Raw genomic sequence first — 18,688 nt, forward strand, 5'->3', positions numbered from 1 at the left:
CACATACAATAGCTGAAAAGCGGTGGAAGCTTGCAGGGTGGCAAGTGCCTCTGGCTACCAAAGCAAAATTAACAGAAAACAAAGAGAAAATTCATGAGTTGCATATTCAAAAGGAACTGAATACAGAAATTGCACAAGCTCAGAAGGTTAATACAGGGCCGAAGATAACCCTCAAAGCAAAAATAAAAGGAAAAAGAGAGAAATCTCATGAGTTGGAGATCCAGAAGGAAAAGGCCAAAGAAATTTCAGAAGCTTTTGGAGACATCAGCCTGAGTGTTAAAAATCCTGTGGAAAAGTTAAAGATCCATCAGATAATGGAACAGAAAGTTCATGAGCTTGGAAATACACCAAGTGAAGAATATTTCTTTGCTCCGTTCCTAACTAAAAGACGAAGATTTGCAAATACTCCTGTTAGATTTTCAGCAGAGCGAGGAAAACGTGCTTCACATTCCATGGCTGAAAAAACAGGGAAGCCTGCAGTGCTACTAGATTCTCAGCAGGTTTCTTCCCTTAAGAGGCTTCCTCAAACCTCCATTCACTCTTTACACAAACGCTCAATATTACACCTTCCAACAGAGCTGCCTCCTTTGACTATTTCTACTATAGTGGATGATGGTAATGAAGAAGAGCCTGGTAAAGTCATCTTCATACTGAAACCTGGCAACAAATCAACAAGGTCACATCATGGAAAACACCCTGTAATCAGCCAACAGGCAAAAGAGAAAAATCCTCCGAATGAACATATTGCAGAGAAACATTTGGAGCAGGAACTTGAATCTCAAGAATCAAGAGAGGAAAATCTTCTCAGGCAATTAATAATTGGAAGAAACAACTCCAGAATTAATACCGAGGAGTCTGAAACTTTGAATGAACCGTTGCCTGATAAAATATTGTCCAATGAAGAGGATTGGGAGCATCAAGAACAAACCATGTCTGCCCCCACTTCATCTGACATTTTGTCAAGCTCTGAAAACTATCTTCTTCAGGCCAATGTCTTTGAAGCTGAGGTGAAAAAACAGTTGGCACACCTGATCCTTAATGAGCCTCTGAGGAATCTAATTGCCCAGTTGATCCGTATGATAAAAGTGAATTGCAGAGAACTGACTACCCAGACATCTTGTGGTCTTCTCATCTCTAGAATTGGGCTTGAAATGAGACTCTTTAATAAGAGAAAACCCATCCAGGAACCATCTGCTCGGTTGAAACCCTACTTGTTGGTGACTAAAAATGAAACCAATATGACCTCAGAAAGCTCCAGAAAAATGGAGAAACCTTCTGATGAGGTAAAACCAACTTACATAAATAATCCTAATAGGTGAACGAATAGGAGTATTACGAGATTTGGTTACCTAGATGTCTCCCCCTTTTCCCCCAAGAAGGCATAATTGAAACAAATTGTGCATTCATTTCTATAGAAATTTGCATGTGCCAAGACCGCTTCTCTGCCTGATTCCCATCTCTATATACAAGGTTAAGCGGCATGTAAAGTTCTTACAAATTGTAATCAGCATCTGGGGAGAGCTGCATATTGCACAAAACGAAAGTAACTAAAACGTGAAAACAGGGCAAACTGAATTAGGTTTGTTAGTATTAAATCAGAAATTTCAGATATGATTACTTTAATAAAATTGGATTGTTAAAATTGTTGTTGCTTTTAAATGGTAGGTGGGGCCGATTATACTTTTCTTCTGAGGAAAAGAGCTCTTATGTTAAAATATGTGAAAGCCCATCTTCCACTTTACTTCTCTTTGTTTAATGCAGATACCAAAGCAGGGAATTCAACAATATGGGAATGGCTTCAATTGGAGGTTGGCTGTTTCAGTGACAACAGCGATGGTGGTTATTATTGTAGTAATTTGTTTGATTGAGGTAAGCTAAAATGTTTTTCTAGAGATCTTTATATTAATTTATTTACCCTCTATATTTCAAAGTCTTATAATGAAAATATAAACTTCTTCCAACTCTTAATATACTGCTTTATTGAAGAGCCAGCATTTCCTTGAACACTGTAACTCGGAAACCACATTACTGGAATCAGGATTTAATATAATATATTCAATCTCAAAAAAAAGAAAAGAGTGGGATTGATTTTTGTAAAATTATTGGTGAGTGGGATAAATCATGACTAAATGGGTATATTAAGCTTGGGTTCATTCTATCTTCAATTCTGAGAGGGAACATCTGGCTGGTAAACTTGATTTGCTCCATAAGACCTTCTTATGAGGTTTACCAAAACCATGTTGGAGACCCCACACTTTTTTATAAGCAGAAGATGGAGAAAAAGAAAAGTTTCTTATTGAGAAGCAGAGAAAAAACCATTGTTCTCTGTGACAGTCATTGATTCTTTTTCCTCACTTTGAAAAATATTTACATTCATCCCTCACAACCAGAACTCTCTTTTTGGATTCAACAGATCTGTTGTCATCAACCTGCCAAAGGAAGAGAAAGAACCCCTCCTGTAAAACGGTAACTCTTGCCTGGAGATTCTTAGTTATTTGCAACTCTCTACTATGAAAATCCTGTTTATGAGGAACAATCTCAAGATTAGGTAGCAAAGCACTTATAAGTTTCACTCTTAAAAACCAAATTTTATTTCACAAGATGCTGCATCTAAAAGTTGAAAACACTGAAAACATCGCCAAAGAATCTGATTTTTTGCTGGCTGGATGTGTATGTTCAGCATTGGCTTCCTGCTACATTCCTCAATTGGTGTCATATCCTTTTTTCCCTTCTCCTCTTGGCAACTTTCAATTATTTTCAGTGCTAAACAAACATTAAAGTTCAGATTTCCAGGATGACATGCATGCTAATGAAGCAAAAAAATAAGTAAAACCCCAAACAGCTCTGTGGTTATCTGCAGCGTGTACTCTTAAAACTTTGGAGACAATTGCAGGTGTGGGTTTCAGCATAAGAGGCAATTAATTCTGCTACTTGGTTACAGTTTGTACATACACAGAAGAGTCTTGGGACTGAAAAGCCTTTTAAGTCCATTTTGAGAAACATAAATTTATACGTACATCTTTCATTACATGATAAGAGTTTGTATACTCCTCCAGTACAGAAATGTATGCTATATTTGGTTTGAACATTATCAAAATGTTCATCCAGTCTAAGATCTCACTATTTTTCTTTTTAATTGTTTCTTTAAGGACGTTTCTGGATAGAAAGGATGATACCCCTGAAAAACAGGTATGTAAATGTGGAAACAATCACTGGTGATCTGACTATATTCAATTTTCTTATTGGATCTGAAATATATGGCTCCACATTCTCATAGGTATTACAGATGTGGTTTAGACAAGCCTGAATTACATCATCATGACATAGCACAGCCACTGTTGTAACTGCAGAAGTGGGTTATAAAATTCCAAAAAGAAACCCACTGGAACACCAAAGTGGGAAAATTCGACTTGAAAATAAAATCAAGAAACTACGAGGGGATGCCAGCAGTTTGAAATACTTGAAAGAAGGGAAACTAAACAACAAGAAGCTGAAAAATAGTTTACACAAAAATAAAACCTGGAGGAAAAAACTATAACAGATATCATGGAAGAACTAAAAAAAGTTTGATAGCAACAGCAAGGAAAATTGAAAGATATGAAGGACGAATAAAACAATATTGTGAAAATGTCCAATTCAAAAGAAACCACCACCTTTTCTACTGGTTACTTGATGAAAATCAAGTCCAAACTAATATTCACATATGTAAAGAAAAAACTTTTGGAAAGAACTGTGGGGAAACCCAGTGGACCACAACAAAACTTCCTCCTGGATCAAAAATATTCAAAAACAAACAACATGAAACAAAATGGAAAATATTGTAATAACAACTGATATGGTTGCAAAACAAGCAAAGAAGATCAAGAACTGAAGTGCACCTAACCTGGATAAATTGCATGGATCCTGGCTAAAACATCTGACCAGCCTCCATCATCGCATGGCCACTCAATTTGATGAAATGCTTCAAAATGCAACAAGCAAAGAATGGTTAATAGGTGGCTGAACATATTAGATAATTAAAGATCCAGAAAAGTGCACAGAACCAAGCAATTACTTGTCTGCCAACAATATTCAAACTTTTTACAAGAATACTGGCAAATTTAGAGGAACAAAAGATCAGCTGCTCATAGACAAAATGGTACAAAATGAAGAAAAACAAATTTAAATATGGGGTGGATTGATTACAAGAAGGCATTTGACTCATTACCCCGCAAACTGGATTAACACCTGTCTGGAAAACTTTAGTATCAGCAAAAATATCTGTACATTTTTGAAAACAAATATGCAAAAATGGAAAACAGTTCTAACAGCAAATGGGGAGAACATTGACGAACTCAACATCAGACGAGGGATCTTCCAGGGGAGCTCACTTTCACCACAACTGTTCAACATCACATTAATTCCACTGACAATAATCCTACAAAATACAAAAGTGGGATACCAAATCTCAAGCCAACATGGCAAGATAAACCATCTGCTATACATGGATGACTTAAAAATGTATCCAAAAAGCCCCACTGAACTTAAATCAATACTCAACACAGTTCAACTGTTCAGCAGTGACATCAAAATGAATTCTTGACTTGAAAAATGTGCTATATTATCCAGGCAGCGAGGAAAAATGGAATAGAACTGGGAAATGGAAGCACAATGAAAGCATTAGCAAAGAATGATGGTTACAAATGCCTAGGCATATTGGAAGCATATAATATCTTGAATAGAAAAGTCAGTGCAAAAGGAATACATTAGGAGGGTCTGCAAAATATTAAAATCAAACTGAATGCTGGAAACATAATTAAATCCATTAATACATGGGTGGTTCCAGTGATAGGCTACTCAGCTGGAATCATCAACTGGACTTTGGTTGAACTGGAAAACGTGGACCAGAAAACATGTAAACTTTTGAATATGTATTACACTTTACATGCAAGAAGTGACATTGACAGGTTGTACCTGGCACAAAAATAGACAGCAGGTAGCTATTGCAAATCCATCAAACTGTAGAAAAAGAAAAAGAAAGTTTGAATGATTATGTGAACCAAAGTACAGAAAAGTTTCTACAGGCTGTGAAAATGGTGAACAGTATAAAAACAACAGAAACAAAGGCAGAATATAAGGAAAAACAGCTGGATGACAGATTAAATAGATGGAAAATCAAAGCTTTGCAAGGACAGTACTTGAAAAACATTGAAGGAAAATGTGATGACAATTTGACATGGACATGGCTTAAAATGGTAACCATTAAGAAAGAAACGGAAAGTTTAATACTCGCTGCTCAAGAACAAGCATTACAAACTAATGCCAGGAAAGCGAAGATACAAAAATCCACTGACAATCCAAACTGCCGAAAGTTGAATGCAGCAAAGTTGCACAAACTGATTACAAAGCTAGACACGACCAAGTTGTTAAATTAATCCATTGTTCATTATGTAAAAAATACAACCTACCTGTAATCAAAAAGTCATGGGAGCACAAAGTGGAAAAAGTTGATTCGACCAGAAGCTCTCCAGCTGGACAGACATGGGGTGTGTGAGCTCTCAAGAACTTCATATGAACCCTGTCTGACCAACCTACTCCAAAATCCTTTTTGGATCAGAACGCTCCTGGAGGGGAGGCGAAGAAGGGGCAGCTTCTCATCAGACCTAGAGGGAGGCAACAGGTTCCTCGCAGGTTGGAGATTTGCCCTCTGAATTGGAGTAGGGGCAGCAGTATGGTTGCACAGCAGCTGGCTTCCAGCCGAAGGACTTAACAGGAGCATACAGGAGACGAGATGAAAGACCAGTAAGAAGATTCGTTTAACCCACAATCATAAATCAAAACTTTGAAAAGGCAAAGAATCTTGAGAGTACAAATAATATTAATAGACATCTGGATTTTGGCAAAAGGAAAGAAAGAAAGGGAAATGGAGGATTGAAACATTAGCCTCTAAAAAAAGCTATTTGTTTGAAATAAATTCAGACAGAAGGGGAGAAAGCAGAAAAGTAACCCACTCAAATATAAACTCTAAATTTGGTTTTTGATTTGAAATAGAAACCAAATATTCTGAGGGATTTTGTCTGAACTTCTTCCAACTAATATATCTTAAGCAACTCCAATTAGGAAGAAAAATCAAGAAAAAAAGCACTACCTTCTCACTGATAACTGATAACCTAATAAGTATAATCTTTATTGCCATTGTACTTAAATATAACGAAATTGGTTTTAACCTCACTGGAAAAGCAGGAGGTAAAGAAGAAACATCCCGAGTTTTGGCTGTATGCAAGCTTGTTCCAATTAATATATTTTGAGCAGCTATGATTAACAAGAGATGAGGAGAGGCAAGAAAAGGAAATAATAATGGAGTCAAGAACTGGGAAATGCGAGGAGGTATTTTTCTTCCCTTTTTTCTGCAAAATATTAAGATGACTTCAGCTTCTCTTCTGGTTTCACAGTAGTAGAATTAATTAAATTTAAGGTGGACCAGAACCTCGAAATGACTAACTGTAATTTTGGAACTGGACACTAAGGAAGAACAAAAGACCAAGATGGCTCCCATCGCTCTTCCCCACAGCAGCTGAAGTAGATAAATTTAAGATGGACCATGAAAGAAGAACTGTGTAATTAACTGTAACTTTGGAACTGGACATCATGGAAATCTGGGAAATTGAACAACTACGTGAAATTATAAAAATATATATGCATAAATCATTAAAATCAAGCCTAAATAAAATTCTGAACACAAAGAAGCAGATATCTAAAGAAGAAGGGGGAAGATAATAAAGGGGTAGAAATGGAGGGAAATAAAAAGTAGACAAAAAACTCCATTAGTCTTGGCAGTGGTATAGGGAAAATTGTAAAAGGGGGAGGTGCCCCATCAAAAAGGAATAAAAAGCAGACAAAAGACATTTTGGAGGTTGTCAGTGGCATAAGGAAAATTGAAATAGGAGATTATGCCTCAACAAAGAGAAATATAAAAGATCTTTCCGATGGTGGTTTGGGGAAAATTGAAGAGGATGGAGTCAAAACAAAGAAAAGGGAGAAAACAATAACAAAGAAGTGGGACAAAAGACTTACTTTTGTCAGGCAACTAGGAATTGTTATATGGGAAAATATAAAACTAAGATAAGGGGTTTATTGGTAAATATGACAATAAAATGGAGTTGCTAACATTGAATATGATAATGGAAAGATAGATAAATAAAGGTTATATGGAATATGGACAAATATGAATCTGATATGGGGAGGTTGTAAAGCAGAGGTCTGTGATTCACTTTTATACATGATAATTAAACTGAGTTGCTAATTGATTGAATACGACAACAGAAGGACAATAAAGCATGGGTTAAAATATATGAAACATGGACATATATAGAACTTTTAAGATGATGAACAAAGTGAGATGATTACCACTTGTTATTCTAGATAATAGATTAAGGGAATTGTAATGAACATTGAACATTGCCATTTATAGACATTTAAGGGTAATCTAATCCAAGATATGGAAAAATGGAGAGAGAACAGGAAATATACTTACAATAGGAAACTATTGAGATGTAAAGACAGAAGCACAAATTGGGGGCATGTAAGGCTGTATAATTATATAAATATAATGATGAGACTAGCTGGGAATTGTAACCAGCCAAAATTAGGCTGGGAGGAGGGTTTAAAAGCTCAATGATTATATATGTATACTTTTTTGTTAAAAAAGGAGGAGGAGGAAAATATACTGTATGTTAAAATTAAATATGTACATTGAAAAGGAATTATAAATACCATCAACATAAAATGGAGCATGCTCAGAAGCTGAAATACACCAAGTATAGGAGATGAAGAGTGTGAACTAAAGGAGAGAGGTAAGGGAAGGAGAGAGATAGGATAGAGGGCAGGGGGAGGGAAGAGGAGGAGAGAAAGGAGGGATGCAAAGGGGAGAGAAGAGAAGGAAAGAGGAAGGGGAAGTAGGGAATAGAAGGATGACAGAGAGAAGAAAGGAGGTAGGGAGGGGGAGCAGAGAGGGAGAAGAAAGTGATGGATAGGGTACAAATATGGTGTATGGAGAGCAAAAGAGCCAATAATTGTTTTTGGGAGTTGATGGTAGGATGAATTGATGTAAACATTTAATAATACAATACGATGTTGGCTATGTAATGGTATACATGTCCTTATATGTTATAAAAATGAAAAAATGAAAAACTTTATTTAAAAAAAGTGGGAAAAAGTTACTGAAAATGAGAAGGTGAAGATCTTGTGGGACTTTCGAATACAGACAGATTGTCATTTGGAAAACAACACACAGATATCATGGTTCTAGAGGGCCAAAATGTATAATTTATTTACTTTGTGGTACCAGGAGATACCAGAGTCAAAGAAAAAGAACTGGAAAAAATCACGAAATGCCGCAACCTGGCCATTGAAACTACCCGATTATGGATGAAAGGGCTGATTGATACCTAGGACACTGGCAGCAACCCGTATCAACTATTAACACCAGTCAATGGTATTGGTGATACATTTTTGAATGTTCCATTGACTGAGTTTCATGTTTAATGAATAAACTATATTATAATAGAGTTGGACAATTTGCACGGAAAAACAAGGATGCTTATGACAATGAATCATGCTTTGCACCCTAAAAGTGATGTTGACCGATTATATCAACCAAGAGCAGAGGATGGTCAAGGTCTCCTACAAGTAAAACAGACTATGGAAGAAGAAAAACACAGCTTGAATAATTACATCCAGAAAAGTGAAGAACCAATGATTAAGGAAGTACTGTATATACTCAAGTATAAGCCTAGTTTTTCAGCCCACTTTTTGGGCTGAAAAAAGCCGCCTCGGCTTATACTCGAGTCAGTGAAAAATTTGCCCGAAATGGAGGAGAAAAAGGGGCGGGGCCATGCCGCTGGGTGACACTCGTGAATGGCCCGGTGCCCCTGTGAGTTTCCCCTCCCTCTGTGTCAGTTTGCCGCGCAGTGCGCACCGCACCATCCCCCCTCCTCACGTTCTAATGTAATGCAGGGCTGTCTTACGATTCCCCTTCCTCCCCCTCCTGCCGCTCTGCAACGATGTCCCACCTCCTCCTTGTTATGGCAAGCAGCCACATAGCGATGTCCCACCTCCTCTGGTACAGTGATCCAATGATAGGAATCACTGTGCTGTGTGTCATAGGAGGCGGGACATTGCTCCCGCGGCTGCACGGGACATCATCATCACAGTGGGACATCAGCATCATGAGGTGAGTGAAGTATTTCATTGAATACACCGCTAGTTTACTGTTTTTCTTTGAAATAAATATTCAAAAACATTATTGGTATCTATTTTTATTTTTGAAATTTACCGGTAGCTGCTGCATTTCCCACCCTAGGCTTATACTCGAGTCAATAACTTTTCCAGTTTTTTGTGGTAAAATTAGGTGCCTCGGCTTATATTCGGGTCGGCCTATACTCGAGTATATACGGTAAATAAAAGAGGATTTTTAAAGGCAACTAAGTCAGAAGCTGAATATAAGAAAGAAGTAATTGAGAAGTGAGCTGAAAATTGGAAAAACAAAGCTCTGCATAGCCAATACTTGAAAAGTATTGAAGGCAAAGCTGACCAAAAGCTTACTTGGAACTGGTTAAGATCAGGAGCACTGAAAAAAACAACAGAAGGCTTTATTTTGGCAGCTCAAGAACAAGCCTTAGCCACAAACTGCATGAAGGCAAAAATTCAACATGTAACCACCAACAGCAAATGTCGCCTCTGTAATGAGAAAGATGAGATAGTCAACCACTTGATCAGTGGGTGCAGCAAAATTTCACAAACTGACTACCTACAACGCTATGACCACGTTGCTAATATCATTCACTGGAAATTGTGCCAAAAATTTGGATTTGAGTACAGTAAAAACCACTGGCAACATGAGGTTCAGAAGGTTTTAGAGAATGAGAAAGTCAAGATCTTGTGGGACTTCAGAATTCAGACTGACAGGCACTTGGCCCACAAAACACCTGACATAACAATAGTTGAAAAGAAAAAAGTATGGTTCATTAACATTGCAATACCTGGAGATGCACGAATTGAAGATAAATAGCAAGAAAAAATCACAAAGTACCGGGACTTGCAAATTGAAGTTGAGCGACTGTGGAAAAAGAAATTGTGTGTTGTCCCGCTTGTAATTGGAGTCCTTGGAGCAATACTTAAAGGGCTACCTCGCTATTTGGAAATTTTAAATTTATCAGACTTGAACATTCTGATTCTACAAAAAAACCCACTCTACTTGGAACAGCTTATATCCTCCGACGTTACCTTAACAATTCCTAGGTCCTTGGTTAGGACTCGAACTGTTGAGCTACCATCCAGCCCCAAAGGCCGTGAATCTCACCAAAGATTAACCAAATAATAATAATAATAACAACAACAACAACAACAACAACAACAACAGCAGCAACCCAAACCCAAACCCAAACTTTGCAATAACAAAGTCGAAACTGTTTCCCATTTAATATGTGAATGCAGGAAAATTGCACAAACTGATTATAAAGCTAAATATGACCAAGTTGCTAAATCCACTGGTCATTATGTAAAAAAAATATGATTTACCTGTATCCAGAAAGTCATGGGAACATAAAGTGGAAAAAGTTATTGAAAATGAGAAGGTGAAGATCTTGTGGGACATTCAAATACAAATGGATCGTCATTTGGAGCACAACACGCCAGATATCATGGTTGTAGAGGGCCAAAGTGTACAGTTTATTGATATTGCTGTTCCTGGAGATGCCAGAGTCGAAGAAAAAAAACTAGAAAAAATAATGAACTATCGCAACCTGGCCATCGAACCTACATGGCTATGGATGAAGCATGTAAGTGATACCCATTGTCATCGGGGCACTTGGCACCATGTCCAAGAATTTTACAAGATACATCAACAAATTGCAGCTTCCTGCAATACCACCAGTGGAACTGCAAAAAACTGCACTACTCAGAGCATCTTATATTTTAAGAAGGTACTTGGTTGATACCTAGGACACTGGCAGCAAACCGTATCAACCATTAGCACCAGTCACTGGTATTTGTAATGCATTTTTGAATGTTCAGTTGGCTGAGTTTCATGTTTCATGAATAAAGTATATAATAATTGGATGGTTACTTAAATTTGTTTAAATAAATAAAAATATAATCCTGTCATTTTGGGAGTATATTAAATTAAATGAGGTTTTCTTAGTGCGTAAGGTTCAGAATTAGATTGCATTGTTTAACATAGGTTGGCTTTTACTTGGTAACTGAAGTCTCTAGCCACCTCTTTAAATGTAGCTGTTCCTATTTTAAAGTCATTCATTGAGGTTTTTTTTTTTAGTAATATTTTTTATTTTTTCATTTTCATACACTCACATGTATACTGTCCATAGCCAACAACATAAAGTATTAAACAATAATTGCAGCAATTCCTCTTGTCAACAATACCCCAGAAAATAGAAACCCAATATACTTCTTCCACTCTCCATACACCTCTTTCTTCCACCACCCTCCAACTTTCTATCTTCCCTCCATCATCCCCCTCTACCCTACTTCCCCTCCCTCTCTACCACTCCTCTCTCCAGATCCACTCCCCCCCTTCCTTCTCACCTTCCCTCCCACCCTCTCTCCCATCCCTCTCTGCCCATCTTTCTTCTTTCCCACTCCTCTTCCCCTTAGTGTATTTCCACTATATGTCAATGTACTTGGCTTATCCTATTTTTAAAGAGAAATTAAAGAAAAACAGTATACATGTGAAGTCACATTACATTGAGATCTAACACATCGTGTCTAACCTAATATATATCCCTCCCTCCCCCCACCCTCCCCCTGACCCCCCACCTCCTCCCCCCCCGACTTCCCAGAACCCGTACACGGTATAGATTTTTAACAAACACAGTCTAAAATATATTGAGAAAAAAAAAAGAAAAAAAAACAAGTTAATAACATCTCTACATTGATCTTAGCTTCTTCTTGCTAAGCTAACTTTGAACAATTTAAATCATTCCTGATCTTAAGCATAGGCTATCTGGAATTTCTTAGTCCCGTATTTGTTTTGTATATAGTCAATCCATTTTTTCCATTCTCGTTTATATCTCTCATTTGAGTGATCTTTAAGATATGCCGATATTTTAGCCATCTTGGCTAAATTTGTAACTTTCAATGTCCATTCTTGAGTTGTAGGTAGGTCTTCCTTCTTCCAGTATTGCGCCACCAACAGTCTTGCTGCCGTTATTAAGTGCAGAATCAAGTTAGTCTCTACCGCTGTAAAGTCAGTACTTATACCTAGCAAAAATAACTGAGGAGTAAACTTTATCCTTCTTTTAAAGATATTTTGCATAATCCACCATATTTTTTATCCAAAATGCCTTAACCTTTTGGCAAGTCCACCATATATGAAAAAATGTAGCATCGAGAGAACCACATCTCCAACATTTGGGTTGTAAATTCGGATACATAGAAGCCAGCTTTTTAGGATCTAAATGCCATCTATAGAACATCTTATAAAAATTTTCTCTCAGGTTTTGAGCTTGTGTAAATTTCACATTTCTTACCCAAATTCTTTCCCATGTATCCAACATTATGGGTTCTTCAATATTTTGAGCCCATTTTACCATACAATCTTTAACTAGTTCTGTTTCCGAATCCATCTGTATCAATACATTATATATCCTCTTTATATGCATTAAACTTTGGTCTCTTATTTGTTTAAATAGATTATCCTCCACTTGGATAAAACCAATTTTTTGATCTGTTTTCCACCTGGCCTGTAATTGCCCATATTGGAACCATGTTTGAACTGCCTTTTCCTCTTTCAATAGCTCTAAGGGTTTTAGTTGTAGTGCCCCCCTTTCCAAGATGAGGAGCTGTCTATAAGTAGTTCTATCCTGTTTTTGTGCTATATTCATATTTTCAATTGCATGTCTAGGAATTGCCCACATGGGTATCTTGTTGTTTAGTTTATGTTGATATTTTTTCCAGACCCTCAGTAAAGCATTTCTTAAAATATGACTTCTAAAATTCTTGTTCAGTTTTTTGTTGAATAACAGGTAGGCGTGCCAACCATATACCAGATCATATTCCTCAATATTCAATATCCTACCATTAGTTAAATGAATCCAATCACTAGTTTTAAAGTCATTTAAGCCAGATAGGATAATCTCCCCATATTGACAGTACTATAGATAAAGATGGCAGATTCCCGACAGTTCCTCCTGGATTTTCCAGTTTCCCCTGCTTCTCACCATTTCTTCTGGATCCTGTAAGCCAATAAGTTGCCTTCAGGAACAGGAGGCACCCTTATTTTCTGCTCATGCAGAAACACTCTAGCTTCTCTCTGTAGAATGAGAAGAAGGCCATTGTAACCCCCAATGGTCTGGAGCCCAGGCTGTCCAACACCTGTGATTTCTAGATCACTGACAATTTAACATGTCCAAATATATGCTATATATTTAGGGAAAAAACAATATTTTGAACAATTTTGAAGACTTTTAATTACATAGTTCCCACATTGCGCCAAACTGTGGATGACAAGAAAATTATTTATGGAGTAAATCCCAATGGCTGGATTCACAAAACTTGAAGGGAAAATCTCAGTCAAATGTGGAAACCATATCTTACAGTTTTATGTATTTTGTATATTTATCATTATTCCTAATGCATCTTTTCAGGAGAAAAGTTTTACTACAACCATTTGTGACTTATTAAATATATCAAAGATGAACAAACATGGCTTTGGAAGATTTTGCAAGCATCTTTTCCAGCTCTGTCAAACCCATTAATCGGAGATAACATGCATGAAGCAAAATTGGTCTTTTGAAAGTATTCCATAAGAATAATAGTGACAATTCACTTAAACCAGAGTGGTATCTACCAGATGAATTGATAATAGCCTTATTTCCATACAATGTTAAGGCATACATTAATTTCATAAATCATAATTAAGCTCAAATCAGATAACATATATTAAGCATTACAACACTTAGAATGTTTAGGAATGCTAATACTGAAATAATTTTTTAACTGCAGCTAACTACTAATTTAACTGGGTACTAACACTAATTAGCCGAAGTTCAAAATACATTCCAGAATTCTCTAGCATAGATAAAGAGGGAGCTAAAACTCATGACCTAATTAGGAGTTCACAGTTAAGTTTGCTCTAATTAGGTAGCCTAATGTTCCTACAGGAAGAACCTCCATTCCAGCATCTGGAATTTGAATCTGAGATAGAAATAAAATGTTAATGCAAGACAAACATTAAAATCTCAGACTGAAGTTTTATTATCATTTTTTCACATCCTTTCTTTATGCTTAGACTTCAGCAACTTCTTTCGACAAACCTCTTTGGCTTAAGGATATTTATGAATCTCTTGATAAAGTATGCAAAAAAGAGAGCAGTGATGAATCTCAAAATGAAGCATCCACAGAAGAGGAAGTGATATTCCGTCATGAAAGCACAAGGTATTTTTCTTTCCCTCCCCTTCCCCCCCCCTCTATATTACAAGAAAGAAATTCACAAGGTATCAGGAGGAGGAGGTTGCATTTAATCATATCTACCTCTTGGCAATTTTATGGACCTGGTCTTGCCACATTTTCTTATCTTGCACTACTTCTTGAGTTTTTGTCTGCTCTGGTTGATGCCAAGCTTTGATGGTGTCCAGCCACCATGTTCTTTGACAACCAGGCTTCCTTTCACCACTGGCTCTTCCAAATGTAATTGCATTCTCCAGTGAACTCCCCTATGTGATATGACCAAAGTAAAACTAGAGAGGGAATCATCCCATTCTGCAACTTAGAGAACATCTTTATATTTTTCATTACAAAATTCTTGGAAGAAATTTGGATTTGTCCAACTGAAATCACTACAATGCATTTTACATCAGGCTGTCCTTGAGATCACTTCAACTGCCTTGAAGGCAACTCAGAAGCTACAAGTGGCCACAAAGCCAGTGGCACATGCAACCCTAGGTTTGCCAATCTTACACCTCTGTTGTATGAGCTGTATTGGCTCCCAGTTTTCTTCTGGGTGTAATTCAAGCTCCTAGTTGTCACCTTTAAATGCCTGCATACCAGGGATCAGGATATTTGCAGGATTGCTTCTGCCTGACAGTATCTGCCCTTCCTACCAGATCAGATAGGGTAGGTATGCTCCGGGTCCTTTCCTGAAGTCTTGCCATCTGATGGGAGTTCTGAGTTGTGCCTTTTTCTGTGGCTGCCCCTACCTTATTTATTTATTTATTTTAATTGTCAAGCATAATTTTATGAAGTTTGGCCTTGGGCTTATTAAAGGGGAGGGCTTATTGTTTTTGGGTTGCCAGGTGGCTGCTCCCTTGTGACCGGGCTCCCAAAGAGCTGGGCACAGCCTCAGGGTCAAATGGCTGTGTTGTGCTGTCGCAGCAGCAACAAAGCAGCCATGAGGTGATTACACTTGCGAGCAGCCGCCCGGCAAACCCTCTTTCCAGCCGGGCACAGAGCCGCTGACCGATCTAGCAGTACCCAGAAGCACCAATCAACGCAAGCGCCTGTTTGCCGCCCTCTGCCTCCCATGGCTCGGCGCCTTCAGAATGCCCCTAGGTGAGTGAATGGGGTTCTGCATGGCTGGAGAGGGGGGTTGCGCAAGCAGATTTTCCGCTCCCCACTCACATGACTCGCAGGCTCACAAGGCTAGAAACCAGGAGCTGGTGAGTTTTAGTCTCACCTTGGGTATTAAGCCAGGAGGGTGACCTTGGGTCAGTCACTCTCTCAGCCTCAGGAAGGAGGCAATGGAAAACCACTTCTGAATTTTTTCCTACAAAACTGCAGGGACAGTCCAGATATTTGCCAAAAAGTCAACATTGATATATAAAGGCATGCACACAAACAGTGATTATTAAATTAATAAATCCAACAAAAACCTTTATGTAAATCCTTCCAAACTGGTTAACTTAGAGCAAGAATGCCATTTGGATGCAGAACCAATTAAACAAACAACTGTGCATTTAAGATATGTCTTTAAATGTGCCTAAAGCAGAGCCTTGGGGATTTAAAAGAACTGCAGAAGTCCTTTACATTGGGATCAGATTCTATTTTGTTCAAGGATGCATACAAATTTTATATTGGCTAAAATGAATTTGTTATTCTACTTCATCTGTTCTTTTGTTTCTTGAGGCATACAAGAGACATGAACCACGGGTGCTTCCAGAAAGCTAATCCACTTCTAGAACCAAAGTTAGAGACATATTTGTTTATGTTCTTATTTGTTGGATATGTGTTTTACCATTTCTTTTCCTGTGGGCTTAAGATAGCATAAAGAGGAGTCCCCATTCATTTAATCCCAACAGCAACGAATCTGTGAGGTAGATTTATCTTGGGAAGTGACTGGCTCCAAATTACTCGGAGGGCTGCATGACATTTGTGGATATTTGAACCTGGGTCTCCCCACACCTGGTCCAACAGTTTAACCCAGCTATCCTTTAAGTCACACTTTCAACTATGAATCAACAAGCTGAAGCAGAATGAGAATACGTAAAATAAATACATGTATATAAGAATCAAAGGCTTGAAAAAAGCTAGAAGAATCTGCTTAGACGTTTTGGAAAAGCTAAACTTCAAATTCAACAGAGCTGAGGCTGTGAGTTTTGCAGCAAAGCCACTTTACGATTCTTATGAGCAAACACACAATTGTTGCTACCTTCAGAGAAATTGTGAAATTCTGGGTTCACATAAGGAAATAAAAGATCACAACTTTGTTTTTTATTAACCATTTAAACTTGGATTAATCTCTGTTTCTGCTTTATCTTTCTAGGGAGATAATACCACCACCAGCAGTAGCAGCAATTGAACCTCCAGCTCCAGCTCCAGCTCCAGCTCCAGCTCCAGCTCCAGCTCCAGCCCCAGCCCCAGCCCCAGCCCCAGCCCCAGCCCCAGCCCCAGCCCCAGCTCCAGCTCCAGCCCCAGCCCCAGCCCCAGCCCCAGCACCTGTCAAAAAGGCCAGTTCAAAGAAACTGTGAGTATCTGTAGAGTTATATGTGTGGGATAGTATTCCCTTACTTGAAGGTAGATTCACCCATAGAGTCTAATTCATTCAGTTTATGAAAGAGCCAAGGTGGCGCAGTGGTTAGAATGCAATATTGAAGGGTAACTCAACCGTTCATTGCCAGGAGTTCAATTCTGACTGGCTCAAGATTGACTCAGCCTTCCATCTTTTCAGTGTCATTAAATTGAGGACTTAGATTGTTGGATGCAATATGCTGACTCTGTAAACCTGACTCTCTAAAGCACTGTGAAAAGATATATAAGTCTTAGTGCTGTTTTTATATAAATCATATTTATATAAACTGATTGTGTTTTAGAGTTGCTATATTAAGAGAGGCGGCTCGAAATTCCTAGCCTTATCTTTAGGCAAGCAAATTGGGATGGAGCGATATTTGATTTATTTTGCTCAATAGGAAAAAAAAATCTCCAATAGAATGGAGAAGACATTTAATCTACAGCATGTTTCTCAATCACAGAACGTTTAAGATGAGTGGATGTCATTTCCCAAAGTTTCCTAGCCAGCCATGCTTAATATTAACATCTAAAAGTTCCTGAGGTTGAGAAAATCCAGTCTAAACTTCCTTTCATTTTAAGAAGTTTGAAAAGAAATGAGCCATTACCTTCCCAGGATAACGTGTCCATAGGACGCAATCTCAGTTGCAGCAGAGTTCTTTTTAACTTCTCTTCTGTTAAAACACCTTTCTCTTCTTTGTCAGGTCTGAAAAAGAAACATCCGCTAGTGAAGCTGCACCAACGACTGAGTGAGTAGTAGAGTCTCTCGCAAGGATTGTTATTTAACTTATATGCTTTTTCCTCCAAGATATTTCCTGGGAATTTTACAACTTTACATTTTAAATTGACAATTTTAGATGCAGCAGAATTCTTTTTAACTTCTATTCTCTTAAAATGTTTTCTCTGTTCTTTGTCAGGTCAGAAAAAGAGACGGCCGCTAGTGAAGCCGAACCAACGACTGAGTGAGTAGTAGAGTTCCTCAAGGATTGTTCTTTAACTTATAACCTTTTTCCTCCAAGATATTTCCTGGGAAGGGAAGGAGACAATCTTAGCTGAAGCAGAATTCTTTTTAACTTCTATGTTTGTTTGTTCTTTGTCAGGTCAGAAAAAGAGACGGCCGCTAGTGAAGCCGAACCAGCGACTGAGTGAGTACTACAGTGTGTCAAGGGCTGTTCTTTCACTTAGAACTTTTTTCCTTAGTTATTTCTAAGTAATGTGTTTGTTTAAAACAACATCTAATATGTACTGTTACTATTGCAGCTTCATCGTTATTAAAATCAACAACTTTACACACCTAAAAGCCTTTGCATATATAAACAAAAAATAAAATATGCTGCACACACAATTGAAACATCCTAATTCCTCCCGTACTGTAATAGTATGAAATAATCTGGAAAAATAAAGGGTCAAATTTTTTAGTAGCTGAAGACATTTCAGATTCTAAGATTATTCTGAATTAAAAATGTAAATTGGGGGAAGCAGAACTAGGAAGCAGAGGATGCCTCTTAGTTCCAGCACTCACTAACCTGGTTAAAACTAGAAGGCAAAAAGCAGCATTCTTTCCGGACTGTTCCACTCCCCAAACCCAAATGAGAGTTTCCAGCTGAGTGCAGGAAACAGCCCAAAATAATTTGCTCCCCAAATTTGAGCAGCAGAGAATGCCTCCCTCCCAGGGAGGCTTATTTTATTTTGT

The sequence above is a fragment of the Thamnophis elegans genome, chromosome Z, assembly GCF_009769535.1.
Source record: "Thamnophis elegans isolate rThaEle1 chromosome Z, rThaEle1.pri, whole genome shotgun sequence".
In the NCBI taxonomy this organism is placed as follows: domain Eukaryota; kingdom Metazoa; phylum Chordata; class Lepidosauria; order Squamata; family Colubridae; genus Thamnophis; species Thamnophis elegans.